We start from the raw sequence: 6,234 nt of genomic DNA, 5'->3' as shown, positions 1-6,234 counted from the left end.
GAAGCGGGGTGCGACGAGGATGGGAGAATCTGCTTCAAATAGACAAAGAGACTGTTAGAGATAAAGAAAAGAAATGCTCGAAAAACACGATCATTACCACGCCAGGCAGAGATTGATAAACCTCTTCGGCTGCGGAGCACTGAGCACGATCTAGGCCGGCTGGTATTCGAGCTGATGACCACCTGAGACGATCTGGAGGGAGCGCGATTAGAGCACGAACCTTTTCTCTTATGGCAGAGGGAGACTGAAGCTCTGGGGTGGATGAACTGAGAAGTTTCCTGCTGAATATATACTAACTCAAGAGGCTGGACCTCAGAATTCGGATTGGGCAGCTCAGAGATTTTCCTGTCCCTGTTGTCATTTCGTGAATTGCTTGTGCAACCAATTTGTATTATGAGAGGACTGTTGCCTAACTTCTGGTTATTTGTGTCACAAGACCTCTCCCACTCCAGAGTCCCGTACTGATTTCCTTGATCCCTGCAGATTTCATTGGCAGCGCCTTCGATAAGATGGGGAACAATGTCAGGAGGGGAGGAGTCAACAGTCTGATTGCCAGCTTTGTGAGGGAAGGCGGAAGTATTGTTGAGATGACTGATGTAGTCATGATTCACGGGCTTGGCTGAGGAGAGAGTCGGCTTATGGGATTGGTTTGTCATAGATTAGATCATTCTCACGAACCTGTCCTGTGGGTCTATTGACAGCCCTGTTGGCTAGTGAATCCGCCTTAGCGTTGTTGTTTCTCATAACGTGCTTGTAGAGAATGTCCCCCATCTGATTTGAGTTATCCTTGATCCTGTGCTTGATGCTGTTGAGAGCCTGTTTCTTGAATTCTCCCCCTGAAGCCATAGCAGCAATCACAATTGCCGAGTCGCCGATTATGATTGGGTTTTTGACTTGCAGTTTTCTCATAATGCTGATACCTAGAAGAAGGCTGTAGGCCTCCGCCATATTGTTCGTCATGTTTCCCAATCCCCATTCATAGGTGATGATAACTTGGCCATTCTGATCTTTGATTATTCCCCCTGCCCCTGCTTGCCCCGGGTTGTTTTTGGATGCACCATCGAACTGGAGAGTAATTTTCTTTTGCTCTTGTATCCATTGTTCTATGTCTTCTTGTGATCCCCTGAGTTTCCAATTATTCCCCCCCTTGCCTGCGGTTGATGGAGGTTGCATATTCTTGACATAGTTTAAGTGGAATTTATTAAACCACTCTTCCTCTTCCTTCTGCCAACTGGAGCGATTAGGTTGAGAAACAGAGTTGGCACTTATCATTTCGGCAACTAGGCCCATAGTTTTGGCCAGGGTGCGAGCTGGGTTTGGTTTTTGATTGTTAAAGATGCAGTTGTTCCTGGTGAGCCATATTTTCCAACTGAGAGCTGAAGGGATACATTTCCACAAGCGAGTAATGGTAGTCTTGCCTTTTCTTGTGTGGGGGTAGCTTTTCTCCCAGTTTCTGTTGAGGGTTGAGAGCTGGTCGAAGGTTTCTCTAGGTCTCAGCGGACTGATAATTTGCTTCCAGCAGTTTTGAGCAAAAGGACAGTCTATGAAGAGGTGTTGACTGCTCTCCTCCTCTGCGCAGCAGAGGCAGCAAATTGAGGGACCATGGATTCCTCTTTTTTTGAGATTCTCGGCAGTGAGAATCTTTCCTTTAAGGAGGGTCCAGGTGAAGAATTTGATCTTTGGAAGGCATTCGGTGTTCCACACAGCTGACCAAAGATTCCAGTTACCTAGAGTGGGGCTGGACTGAAGGAGTTTATACCCATCTTTTACAGTGAAATGGCCTCCGCTGGGGTCCTAGATGAAGCTGTCACGAGCATCTTTGTTTAAAGGAGCTGATCCCGTCAGAGAAATCTTGAGGTCTGCCCATTGTTTCCTGAGATTATTTGAGAGAGGGAGATCCCTCCAAGCTAACCAACTGTTGTGCTCCCAAACTGAAATGTCAAATAAAGAATGCAAATTTTTGGCCTCCATCCATAATTTCAAAGTACTGAACTGCTGGAGGAGATTTCTTGGTTCCGATCCCATAATTCTGTCAGTCCAGATATTTATTTCTTTTCCATTTCCAGGCGACTTAGAGATGTGATTTTTAATTTGGGGGAGGACTTTTTTGATAAGTTTCCAAACTGGAGTGCAAGGCCTTTCCACTATTACCTCAGTGAGGACATTGGAGTGCAGCCCATTGAGGTATTTTCTTTTAAGAGCCTTAACCCACCAGGAACCTTTTCCCGTTAGCATTCTCCACACCAGTTTGAAGCCCATTGCTTTGTTGGAAAGGCTAGGGATTTTGATTGCTATGCCCCCTTTTTCAAAAGGGAGGGTAACTTGATCCCATCTGACCAGACTGATTTTTTTGAGTCTTGCTTCCCTCCTTGCCAGAGGAAACTTCTCATGATTAACTCCATGTGCTTGTGAGTGCTGGCAGGGGCCAGAGTGACAACATATTGGTATATGGGGAGAGCTGAGAGGAGAGCCTTTATGAGGGTGGTCCTGCCCGCCAGATTTAGCCAAGACAACCCCCAACTTTGGAGAAGCCCTCTCATTTTTTCGATCTGCTTATTCCAAATCTCAGACTTGACAATTTCTTTTGCCAAGGGCAGACCAAGATATGTGAAGTGGCTCCAGTTTCTTTGAACTGGGATGTCCATGATCAGAGAGATTCTTTGCATGATTTGGAGAGGGACATTCCAAGTATAGATTTTGCACTTATTGTTGTTTAGCAATCCCCCTGAGACTGCCAGGAAGGTGTCCAAAGTTCTCTTGAATCTTCTTGCCATTAAGCTTGAGGCTCCCCCAATTAAAAGGGTGTCATCGGCAAAGAGCGAGTGATTAATTTCTTTTATCCCTCTCGCTATGCTAATCCCTGTGATCTCCTTTTGCTTTCGAAGATTTTCCAGGTGTATGCTCAAGGTTTCTGCCATGATGATGTATAGGAAGGGAGAGAGGGGGCAGCCTTGTCTCAATCCTCTGGAGCTTCTGAAGTAGCGGCTGGGCCTACCATTGATTAGGGGGGCTGTCCAAGGGTTTGAGATGCATTCCATAATGATGCTTATAAATTTGTTGGATATTCCAAACTTCCTGAGAACCTCAGCTAGGAATTGATGATTGACCCTGTCGAAGGCATTTTCCATGTCAAGTTTTATAATCATACCTCTTTCCTTTCTATTGATGCTGCTATGGATTGCTTCTTGAATCAGGATGACATTGTCTGTTATTTGTCTTTTAGGAACGAATCCTCCTTGGTTCTCTGATATAAGGGAAGGCAGAAGCTTTTTTAGTCTATTTGCCAAGATTTTGGTTACTATTTTGTAGGAGACATTGCAAAGAGAGATAGGTCTGAAGCGATCAAAGGAGAGGGGGTTGGGATCCTTGGGAATAAGCGCCAGATGGGAGGTTTTAGTGTTTTCGCCCATCTTATTTTTTTTGAAGATATTTTTAACCATCCTTACATAGTCTTTTTTTATGATATCCCAGTGGTTCCTGAAGAAGGTAGCAGTGAAGCCATCAGGTCCAGGGGCCTTGTCCGGCTGCATACTGAACACTTCCATCCTTATTTCCTCCTCCGAAACATCCTGATCCAACTCACTGTTTTGATGCGCGTTGATTTTGCACTCGACTGGTTGTAGGAAATCCGCGCTGTCCATATACTGGGGGACTGCTGATAAGAGGGATTTGAAGTGGCTGTGTGCAGCTTCTTTGATTTCCTCTTGTTCACTTAGTTCTTTTCCCTCAGCAGTAATTTTATCAATTTGGTTTCCTGCTCTTCTGATCTTAAGGTTATTATGAAAGAAAGAGGTGTTTTTGTCTCCAGCTCTGAGCCAAAGGCACCTCGATTTCTGTCTCTGCTCTTCTTCCTCTTCTCTGTTCTGCCTATAGAGTTCCCTAAACATTTCATTTTCCTGAGATTGTTCTTCCTTTGAGATTTGATGATCCTCTTTCTCCTGATTCCATTGCTCCAATTGTCTGTGTAGCTCTATTCTTTTTTTTTCTAATATTGCATTCTCTTTGGCCCACTGTTTGATCGCTGCTCTTAAGGATTTTAATTTTGATTCCCATACATAGTGAGGTGAACCGATGACTTCCATCTCCCAGTGATCTTTGATGATTTTTCGGAAGCCCTCCTTGGTATCCCAAATTTTATTGTATTTGAAAGGGATAGGGCCGAGATTTCTTTCATTGTCAAGAATCAAGACCACAGGCTTGTGATCTGAAGCTGTGGCATGAACTATCTTACTTTTAACTGAGGAGAAACCTGTAACTATTCTTTCATGAATTAATATCCTGTCGAGTCTCTCTTTGATGTTGTGGATTCCTGCTCTCTTATTGCTCCATGTAAATTTACCATTGTTAGGGGGGATATCAATGAGTTTGTGTGTTTCTATTATTGTTTCCAGAGTATCTCTTGAAGGATCAGCGAGGAATTTCCCTCCTATTTTTTCCTCAATGTTCCTGATTAGGTTCAGGTCACCACCCATGATTGTGTTCCTATTTTGACAGACCTGCAGCTCTGAATTGATGGAGTCCCAACAATATGCTTTATCCCTGTAGTGATTTGGGGCATAGATGTTAAGAACAATATATTCTTCTTTTGTAATTTTATTTTTGAGGTCAGTTCTGACCCACCAGTTAGATGAGTTTTGGCTGATGAGGTCCCATTTTCTCTTATTCCATAATGTACCTATTCCTCCTGAGGCGCCCACGGAATCTGTTGCTGTACCTGCAAAGCTTTTGTGTCTTTTTGTGAATGTTTGAAAGTCTTGGTTAGACATTTTGGTCTCCTGGATTAGGAAAAGATCTGGCTGCTCATGTATGATTAAATCCGGGCTGCATTTGATTTTAGAGAGGAGCCCAGCCCCCTACAATTCCAAGAGACCAATATCATTACTTACTAATTTTTTGGTGAGCCCCGCTCTTCTCCTTTGTCTTTTCCCCGCTTCCTTTTTGCTTGTCCAAGAATGAGTCCATCGGTTGCTGAGTGCCCGTGGCCATTTCTTTTGCTGCTGTTTCATCTCTTATTTCTTTATTTGACTTCCTGCCTGCTTTTCTCGGTGGTTCAGAGGTGAAGCTTGCTTCTTTGAGTTTGTTTCTTGTTAGAATACGGTCTATGGTAGGAGGAGGGGAGGGGAGGGGCAGCGAGGGGGAGGGGATGACTGCTAGAGCAGTGGCTGAGGGAGAGGAAGGGGGGGAGGAGGGATCTTCGTCCACCAAGGATTCAAAGGGATTGGAGGAGGAGAGGAAAGGCTGGGTCGAAATGGGAGGGGGGGGAGCAGCTTGGGATTCCGGGAGGGGCTTAGTATTAGGGCCTTGCTGGGAGGGGTTTGATTTTTTTTGTTTTTTTTTTTTTTTTTTTAACTTGCTCCCATGTGCCTTCAGAGGTTTCAACATTTTCATTCAGTTCATTTACTTTTATCTTACTACACCTATTAGCGAAATGACCATATTCGTGGCATACCTTGCATTTGAATGGTATTTGTTCGTAGTCCAGCTGCTGAATATGGGTCCATTGGTCCACTTTGATCTTGATGGCTTCCGGTAGGCCTTTCCCTAAGTCGACTTCAACGCAGATCCTTGCACAAGCATGCATGTTTTCCTTTGGTTCACATCTGTCGATGTATTTTCCCACAACATTCCCAATAGCTTTAATAGATTCGTCCCCCCAGCAATGCAGAGAGAGGTGAGGCAGGCGTACCCAAACCAGAACAGCATTTGGGATATCCATTTCTGGGTCGAAATCAGGGGACCATCTATTCAGGTAGAGGCCTCTCGAATCCATGAAGTAGGGACCATTTCTGAAGATGAGGTTCCGGTCTTCTTTTGTTTCAAAGAGGAAAGTATAGAAGCCCCTTCCGCAGAATCTAATGGCGATTTTCCCTTGAATGATCGCGTTCCAGTTACGTTCTACCCATTTTTGGACTGCTCTGGGAGAAGGCCAGAGGCCAGTAAACTGACCTACAAGACCCCTCTCAGCCAAAGAGATCGCTGCCTTCCTCGGGAGACTGGGAGGGAGAGAAACTTCAGGGATGTCGGCCAGTTTCTTGACAAACTTTGATGCAGAGGGACGGATTCTTGAGGTAGTATTTTCTGGAATGAGAGAAGCAAAAAGTTTTTCCTGATCTTCATTGTCTTGCTGCGTGGAGGAGTCAGACCCAGCCATGATAGCGAAGGGAGGCCAGGCTTGCAGTTAACCGGATGGGGAGAGGGGCGGAAGCTGGAAAGAGAGCAGGGGGAAAGGCCCCA

Source organism: Pinus tabuliformis, chromosome 8, assembly GCF_031772625.1.
Source record: "Pinus tabuliformis cultivar Carrire ecotype Pingquan chromosome 8, CPIR1, whole genome shotgun sequence".
In the NCBI taxonomy this organism is placed as follows: Eukaryota; Viridiplantae; Streptophyta; class Pinopsida; order Pinales; family Pinaceae; genus Pinus; species Pinus tabuliformis.
Note: the sequence above shows the minus strand (reverse complement) of the source record.